The sequence below is a fragment of the Rana temporaria genome, chromosome 3, assembly GCF_905171775.1.
Source record: "Rana temporaria chromosome 3, aRanTem1.1, whole genome shotgun sequence".
NCBI classification, from domain to species: domain Eukaryota; kingdom Metazoa; phylum Chordata; class Amphibia; order Anura; family Ranidae; genus Rana; species Rana temporaria.
In genome coordinates, this window is record NC_053491.1 from 412,514,298 (window position 1) to 412,524,599 (window position 10,302).

Here is a 10,302-nt window from a genome sequence, read left to right on the forward strand (position 1 = left end):
CTCTTCTCCTCTAGACAAATAGTGAAATTAACCATTGTAGCTCAGGAGCAGCCTCATTGCAAGGAATCATTTAAATGCTTCTAGAGTTGAGTTTTAAAAATACATATTCTACAGTTTGTAGTGGCAGAGCTGTTTAGGCCTCGTTATGTAAACGAGACTGGCTTTATCTCAACTTCTGATGAGATTAGCTAATATCCCAAGAAAACACACCCAGAATAACTTCCTGTGTGTGTTGGTCCTTCTTCAAAGCAAAAAAGTCCACTGAGGCTTTAGCCATAACGTGCAAGTATGCACAGATTATCTGTACATTGAAGAACACCAACCTCCCCTCTCTAGTGTATTACGAAAGCCATAATCTCCCCTTTGGTCAGTGGGGACCCATCCTCAAGGGGTTCCCATTTCTAAATAACTGGCAATATGGCTAAGGCTGGCTATACACTATACAATTTTCGTATTCAATTTCCTTTAGATTTATCTTCAACTATGTAGTGGAAGGGCCTGCCTGATGGCATACAAATTTAAAGTGTTTAGGCTTGACCTCAAATTATATGTTTGTATATGTTTTTGGAAAATCTAAAGGAAAGTTGAACAAGAAAGATGTATAATGTATGACAATCCTAACACCCTTCAACACCTCAATGTTAAAAAATGTTGGTCATAGCATCATTCATCCAAAAATCAGTCGCTCCATGTGTGTGGCCTTGCACTGTGCGGGGAACTGGACCAACAGGTCTCTACCATGTCCTTCACCCCCACACAAGCACATGACCAGAGCCGGAGGCCCCAAGTGGCCTGTTTCATGTTGTACCTGGGGCGCAGAGCGCTGCGCACTAAACCCTCCCACCCTGCCATCGGCTTCCCGCCCTGGCCATTTAGGACAGGAGGCCAAAGACCCAGAACTCGGAAAGAAAACAGGGTCAACACAGAAGTCACGGCACCAGACACCAGGGGACCTGTGACTGCTGGAGGGCTCTGCCCATAGAGTGAGTGCGGACCTGGAGGGTCCCAAAATCTTCCAGGACCAGCTGACACTGCTTTTGGTGCTGGTTTACACGATTCTAATGTAGGACAGTTCAGCAGGAACCGGCCGAGATTTGACGATTGCTGATTCCACTGTCAGCACTGCTGTGTTGATGGGGGAATTGTGGGATCTGTGGTTGCAGGAAAGAAATTCACACCGTGTATGGTCTGCCTAACACTCTTTTTTTTCATGAGCTACACTAAGGCAGCCCACAATTTATATGGGCCCACAATGAGCATTGATGCACTGCTTATATACCGGTACTTCAATTCACATCTTTGTGTTGTGGTGTGCTGAAGGCAAGTTGATTAACCTGTATATACAGTATTTGTGTGTGTTTAGGGTGCCATTCAGAATGGCAACATACTGCAGCACATATGTACTGCACATTGTGGTGTGCACGTGCTAATGCACACAATAACGTGTTATGCATGCACATGTTTTAAATGTATTCCTACAGAAAACGCTCATCTTTAGAATGCAGTAGGTAGCGGGAATACACAGAATACTGATACCTGAATATACAGAATATTGATACCTTTTCAAACAGCCTCTCAAGATGTGAAGAAAGAAGAACCCATCCACCTCACATTGACCTTTTTTATCGGTCCAGCTCGTATTTCCTGTTTAGTGACCGTTGCAGATTCAATTTCATTTAATAATGGCCCTGAAGATAGTAGCAGGGGTTATCATTACAGGCAACATGTCATTAAATGATGGAATCCTATCTCAGATACACTGGTGGCTTTAAGCAGAGTTTGATGCAAGTAGCCTACAGCTCTCATCTACATGTTCTCCTAGACATTACAGTTAAGCCTCGTACACACGACCGATTTTCCCAGCAGGAAAACTGCCAGGAGAGCTTTTGGCCGGGAAAACCGGATGTGTGTATGCTCCCGTCAGGAAAACAGCCTGGAATCCCGGCGGAAAAATAGAGAACCTGCTCTTTATTTTCCCGTCGGGATCCCCAGTGTTTTTTTTTGCCCCAGATCTACTATTTACCTATGGGAAACACTGTGAGGGAGTACCGATGGAGCATACACACGGCCGGGATTCCTGGCCAAATCTCCATGGCAGTTTTCCTGCCGGGTTCTCGGCTCTCCTCTTTCTTGGTGGACTTTTTGCCGCCGAGAAAACCGAGCGTGTGTACAGGGCTTTACATTACAATTTGGTACAAGAGGAATACGAGGGGCCTGCTCATTAGAGCTTACAATCTAAAAAGCTTCATATAAAGCGATATAAAGCTTCATTCATACAGCTGTCTTGCCTCTGTTATGTATCTGTACTATTTTAGCTATATATAATTGGAGATACATTGACTGGTGTAGGGATCTATCTCTATAGACAGTACCGAACCTGACCTCCCTGGGGCCCTAAGCAAAATTACATGTCACATTAAAGTAGAGAAGCAGGGGGCGCTGCTGACAGTGACATGTCACATTAAAGTTTAAAGTTGAGAAGCGGGGGGGAGGGGGTGTTCTGCTGTCTGAAATGACAACTTATGTTAAAGTAGGGGGTTCTGACTTCTTGCCTCTTCTCCCATGCAGCCAACGAGTTGAGAAGCGGGGTGAAAGGCCGAAAATGACTTCTCACCAGGCGGGGCCTCTAGTAATTTGGGGGCCCTCCACAGCTTTGCAGGGCCCTAAGCGGCTTGCATAGTGAGCCTAGAGGACGGATCGGCCCTGTCTATAGATCACTAGATACCAAGCACACAGAGAAGAAAAACATCTTGGTAAGCAATACAATGGTGTTGGGAGTCTAAGGCCCTGTACACACGAGCGTTTCCAGCGGACATTTCTGCTCCGGATTTTGATCTGATGGGCTGTACACACCATCAGATCAAAATCCCTGTGGAAAACATACGCGGTGACGTGGCCGCGCCGTCGCTGCGACGATGACGCGGCGACGTGCGCGACCCTGGAAGGTAAATACTTCCACGCATGCATCACATCACTTCATGCGAGGGATGGGGATCGCTTGGACTTCGACCGGATCAGTCCGACGGACAGGTTTCCAGCAGATAGATTTCTTAACATGCTAAGAAATTTTTATCCGCTTGAAAACCGGTCGGCTGGACAAATGTCCGCCGAAAAATGTCCGCTAGGCCGTACACACGACCGGATTTGTCTGCTGGAACTGATCCACGGATAAATCCCAATGGACAGATCCGGTCGTGTGTACGGGGACTTATGTTCTCTAGTTCTTTCAGCATCATTCCCCACTCCATGCATTTTGTTAGATATCAGCTTTGGGAGTAACATTTTTAAACTTTTGGAATACTTATATGGGACCTGTTTTACTTGTCAAAGGATTCATTTTCCCGTCGTTCAAGATCTGAGATTTACACAGCTCAGCCATTTAGCAAAGCCAGGTTGGTGACTTGACTTTTCTCTATTGCAGGGAAGTGCATGGATGGATGATAGAAGGAGAAGGAGAGCATGAAATGAATAGCCCAAGTCTTCGGATGGCCAACCTTCCTGCAAAAGACCATGATTGACATTTTTAATCAGGTTCTGTAGGTTCAATTCCTGGCACGTGTCAACTACACCCCCAAACCCGCCTCCCCCTCTAAAGAGCAGGGTCTACTAGGAATCTTAACCTTTTTCCTGTAGATAAATAATCCTCGTCTTCTGCCCTGTGACATCATCAAATGGCTCTACAATATCTTTGCAGCAGTGGTAGCACTACTTATTTGTTCCAGGTACTGGCGCCATGAATTTATGCAGCGCTTTACACACATATATTGTACATTCACATCTGTTCCTCCCTGCCCTCAATTAGCTTACAATCTAAGGTCCCTAACTCACATTCATACACATGTTGGGCCAATTTACACAGGACCCAATGAACCTACCAGCATGTCTTTATATTGTAAAGCGCTGTGTGCTGTTGCCACTATTTATATCCTGTATAATAATAATAGACATTTGGAAGAGGAGGAGGTGCTTTGGACAGGTATGGGTGGTTACACGGGAGCAGAGAATTCCCCTGTCATCACAAGCACACAATTGCTATCAGCCCAATAAAAAATAACATCTCAAGTCCGCTTATATGGTGTTTGTTTACAAAAGACTATTAAGATTTCATATTTATGCAACAGAACTACATATATTAGGCTCCAGGGTCACCAGATAGAATCCCAGCCATGGTACTACCCACATAGAGTATGCATGTTTTGTGCTGGGGTTTCCTCTAGGTACCCCAGTTTTCTCCCACACTTCAAAGACATGCAGGTAGGTTAATTGGATCCTGTCTAGAGTGGTCCTTGTATGTGTATGTATTGTAAGGGGTTAGCTCGGTAGCGGGGTGTGTGACCCCCTGGATGGGTTCACTACACACTGAATTTATACAGACAGGCAGTCGAAGAAGGTTGAAAACAAAGATTTTGGTTTATTCTTCCATCTTGCTGGAAACAAGTGCAAGCATCCAAACAGCATAAACAAAATCAAACATAAAATAAACCCTGGCCACTTTGGGCATCTACCTTTCACACAGGAACCTATCTATGGAGTCTAGCACAGCCTACTGCTGGGTAGACACTGTTGGTCATACAGCAGAAAAACAATAGTCTTTTGATTTTTATCACACAGAAAAATCAATCCTCTCCTCGCCTCCTCAGAAGACCTTCAGCTACTGCTCTCTTTCACTCAGAAAGCCTCAGCATGCAGCAAATCAGTGGTAATCCTCTGGACTACTTATAGAGGCCTTAATTGCCTCATTCTGAACAGCTGAAGTCTTCCAACGCCCTTAGACCTTTTTCTGGCTACATTTGCAGCCGACGCATAATAACAATTGGTGTATTGTCTAAACCAGGCAGAAATGTATGTCCCGTCTGTGACAACATCCACAGATTTACCTGACTTCCTGTCACAGTATGCATGTGAGGTAAGGGCTTTAGACTGTCACCTACCATGTCATGACAAACACACAATTGCTATCAGCCCAATAAAAGAAGAAACATTGGTGCCTATATTCACTCTCCAGGTTGCTGTCTCCTATGGACACACCGGCTCAGTAATCCAGGCATTGCTCATTTCCTGTGATCCCTGAGTGTCAAGGGCCTGCCCTGACCCTGCGCTCAACAGGAGAATGCTGCAGAGAGTGGCGCCACATCATTACGTAGTATTTAGGATCCACCCATTACCAGAGAAAGAAAAGAGTGATGAGGACCCGTGACGTCACCAGACCAAAGACACTTAAAAAAGAGGGTGCAAGGGGTCTTCTATGGGTGAAGGGAAGAAGAAACAAGAAAAAATGAAGCATCAAATTATTAATGAAGCCCAGAGATTTCACTAAGCGCACCACCTCTTATAAAGTATAACAAGAGAATATATAGGCCAGGAGTGGAGTTTTAAGGTGCAAGAAATCAAAAATCAATTATACAAAGAAAAGAAAATGTATTAATACATACACAGTATAAAACTACAATTAGGGCATTAAGTAGCTCAATGGTCATAATACAAAAGAATAGGTGCCTCTACATGGAGCTTTTGTAGGAACCTTTATTTTAAAACATTACCACCTTTTAAATGGTCACGATTCCAAATACTCCCCAAGACCCACCAAGAGGTCCAATGGGGGACGTCTGTGCCACAAGAATGAGAGGAAAAAACAGTTGCCCTACAGTCACACCTTTTATTTCAAGAAGTTTCACAAATCGATTGATCAATATTTCAATCTTTCCCCATATGCAGACTTCATCTACTACTGTACCTACAAACTTCAAGGTGCCTTTGCAATCTGGGCATTTCCTTTATTTCAATTTGCCACCGTTCCTTGGCTCAGTGTCAAAACAATGACACCATATACACAGGGAGGATCAAAGAGATTCGACCTATCCCAAGGGATTGACCCTTTTTTTAAAGAAATTAGTATTGAGACTCACCAACAGCAGGCTAAGTTACCACAGCCAATGAAAAAATGAAGTCTCCATTCATAATAATAAAGGTGTTCTTGGGTGTGAATCATACAAACAGAAGTGCTTAGAGGCGAAGTGTGCAAAGAAAATACGCCTGCGTGGGCAAGTGGGTTTTTAGGGTATTTTTTTGGCCATACAGCAGAAAAAAATGATGAATACGATGTTATCAAGATAATATCCCAATTTTATGAATAAGGACCACTTATGAGTGTTTCCTCTGAAGTTGTATACACCTGTACGGGCGAATTCGCTATGCTATAGCTTTATGAAAGCACTCAAGCATAGCAGTAACAGCGGCTAATTTAATAGGTGAGCCCATTAATTCTCCCCAGGTCCCCATGTGTAACAGCTAGCACTTCATCGAACATGCCTCAATCTCAGTGAATAAACTTTGTGTGTCCTGAAACTGCTATACAAGTCTATCCATTGTGGCCCAGCTACTTCCCTCTAATGTAAGGATTATTACAGGCTATAAATCTTCCGTGAGCTCAGCGGACAGACCACACTCTGCCTCAGTGTCTGAGAGTCCTTAAATGTTTTCATAAAATGAAATATTCTTCAAAACATTTACTTTAGAAATACTGGAACCGTTTCAAACAAACTCAATGAAAAATGAATCGCAGACTGCACTGAAATTCTATTCAGTGTCCAATGGTCTGCTGACTGCAGATTATCAGGACAGGATCAGTGCTGTGCTGGGTCATATCTAATGTCCTGTGATCTCCTGACTGTATATTATCAGGACAGGATCACAAAGTGCTGGGTTATATCTAATGTCCGGTGATCTCCTGACTGTATATTATCAGGACAGGATCACACAGTGCTGTGCTGGGTTATATCTAATGTCCGGTGATCTCCTGACTGCAGATTATCAGGACAGGATCAGTGCTGGGTTATATCTAATGTCCGGTGATCTCCTGACTGTATATTATGAGGACAGGATCACACAGTTTTGGGTTATATCTAATGTCCGGTGATCTCCTGACTGTATATTATAAGGACAGGATCACGCAGTGCTGGGTTATATCTAATGTCCGGTGATCTCCTGACTGTATATTATCAGGACAGGATCACACAGTGCTGGGTTATATCTAATGTCCAGTGATCTCCTGACTGTATATTATCAGGACAGGATCACACAGTGCTGGGTTATATCTAATGTCCAGTGATCTCCTGACTGTATATTATCAGGACAGGATCACACAGTGCACTGCTGGGTTATATCTAATGTCCGATGATCTCCTGACTGTATATTATCAGGACAGGATCACACAGTGCTGGGTTATATCTAATGTCCGATGATCTCCTGACTGTATATTATCAGGACAGGATCACACAGTGCTGGGTTATATCTAATGTCCGGTGATCTCCTGACTGTATATTATCAGGACAGGATCACACAGTGCTGGGTTATATCTAATGTCCGGTGATCTTCTGACTGTATATTATCAGGACAGGATCACACAGTGTTGGGTTATATCTAATGTCCAGTGATCCCCTGACTGTATATTATCAGGACAGGATCACACAGTGCTGGGTTATATCTAATGTCCGGTGATCTCCTGACTGTATATTATCAGGACTGGATCACACAGTGCTGGGTTATATCTAATGTCCGGTGATCCCCTGACTGTATATTATCAGGACAGGATCACACAGTGCTGGGTTATATCTAATGTCCGGTGATCTCCTGACTGTATATTATCAGGACTGGATCACACAGTGCTGGGTTATATCTAATGTCCGGTGATCTCCTGACTGTATATTATCAGGACAGGATCACACAGTGCTGGGTTATATCTAATGTCCGGTGATCTTCTGACTGTATATTATCAGGACAGGATCACACAGTGCTGGGTTATATCTAATGTCCAGTGATCCCCTGTCTGTATATTATCAGGACAGGATCACACAGTGCTGGGTTATATCTAATGTCCGGTGATCTCCTGACTGTATATTATCAGGACTGGGTCACACAGTGCTGGGTCATATCTAATGTCCGGTGATCTCCTGACTGTATATTATCAGGACAGGATCACACAGTGCTGGGTTATATCTAATGTCCGGTGATCTCCTGACTGTATATTATCAGGACAGGATCACACAGTGCTGGGTTATATCTAATGTCCGGTGATCCCCTGACTGTATATTATCAGGACAGGATCACACAGTGCTGGGTTATATCTAATGTCCGGTTATCTCCTGACTGTATATTATCAGGACTGGATCACACAGTGCTGGGTTATATCTAATGTCCGGTGATCTCCTGACTGTATATTATCAGGACAGGGTCACACAGTGCTGGGTTACATCTAATGTCCGGTGATCTCCTGACTGTATATTATCAGGACAGGATCACACAGTGCTGGGTTATATCTAATGTCCAGTGATCCCCTGACTGTATATTATCAGGACAGGATCACACAGTGCTGGGTTATATCTAATGTCCGTGATCTCCTGACTGTATATTATCAGGACTGGATCACACAGTGCTGGGTTATATCTAATGTCCGCTGATCCCCTGACTGTATATTATCAGGACAGGATCACACAGTGCTGGGTTATATCTAATGTCCGGTGATCTCCTGACTGTATATTATCAGGATAGGATCAGTGCTGTGCTGGGTTATATCTAATGTCCGGTGATCTCCTGACTGTATATTATCAGGACAGGATCACACAGTACTGGGTTATATCTAATGTCCAGTGATCCCCTGACTGTATATTATCAGGACTGCATCACACAGTGCTGGGTTATATCTAATGTCTGGTGATTCCCTGACTGTATATTATCAGTACAGGATCACACAGTGCTGGGTTATATCTAATGTCCGGTGATTAGGCATGTGCAATTTTTTAAGTTACGAATACGTTTTCCGTCATTTTTCGTTATTTTAGTTGATTTGTTAACATACGAATGAACGAATGGTTTAGCGCAATTAATAACGAATAACGATATTTTCAAATAATCGAATATGGAAAACAACGAAGATACGAAAGAAGAAAGAAACGAAAACATAGAAACAACGAAAATACCGAACCCAAAAAAAAAAAATAATTACGAAAAACAAAATGAACGAAAATGCAAACTTACTAATATTCGAAGACCGAAAAGAAAACGAAATGCCGAACAAAGACTAAAAAACGAAAATCAAAACTAACGAAAAATAAATTACGGATCTTCGGAAAACTGAAATGAAAACAACGAAAATACAAAATAATGTAAATTAGCTTTCGTTAGTACTGAAATATTTCTGGACATTGACCAATAGCCACTGAGCGCTGTCCCTTTCCTCTGAAGAGGTTTGTTCCTTCCCCCAATGAGCTTCTTTCTCATTACCTCCTGGCTCATTGTGTCTTTTTCTGTGTTAGACTGCAGTGCATCTAATTTCTAGATTTGTATTTGTAATATCTGACATATTTTAGTTTTCTTCTACGTCAGACTTCATTCTAGACATGGTGTGTGTGCTAAGACAGTCAAGTCATTTACAGTAAAATCCGAATTACAAAATTACGACGAGTAGTGTGTCGAATAAACGTAAAATGTATTCTAACAGAATTACGAATGCAATAAAATCTACAAAAGTACGTTTTTACAATCAAAATAAAATTAGACATGAAAATACGAATGATCATAAAGCAACGAAAATATATTTCTTTACGAAAATACGAATGTGGCATGATGGAAAATATAATGTAAATACGAATAACAAAACAACGAAAATTAAACTAACGTAAAAACGAAGGAACGAATAAAATCATTTTAAAAATACGAACGCGGCAGAATACAAAATATAACGAAAATACGAATCTCGATTCAACGAAAAATAAACTAACAGAAAAAAACGGAAACGGAAAAAAGAGTGTTACGAAAATACTAAAGAGTACGAATACGATAACTAACGTCTTACGAAATTACGACTCGTTACGAATCACGATAAACGAACAGAAACGAAACAGAAATAAATGAAAATTTTTGCTGTGCACATGTCTACCGGTGATCCCCTGACTGTATATTATCAGGACAGGATCACACAGTACTGGGTTATATCTAATGTCCGGTGATCTCCTGACTGTATATTATCAGTACAGGATCACACAGTGCTGGGTTATATCCAATGTCCGGTGATCTCCTGACTGTATATTATCAGGACTGGGTCACACAGTACTGGGTTATATCTAATGTCCGGTGATCTCCTGACTGTATATTATCAGTACAGGATCACACAGTGCTGGGTTATATCCAATGTCCGGTGATCTCCTGACTGTATATTATCAGGACAGGATCACACAGTGCTGGGTTATATCTAATGTCCGGTGATCCCCTGACTGTATATTATCAGGACAGGATCACACAGTGCTG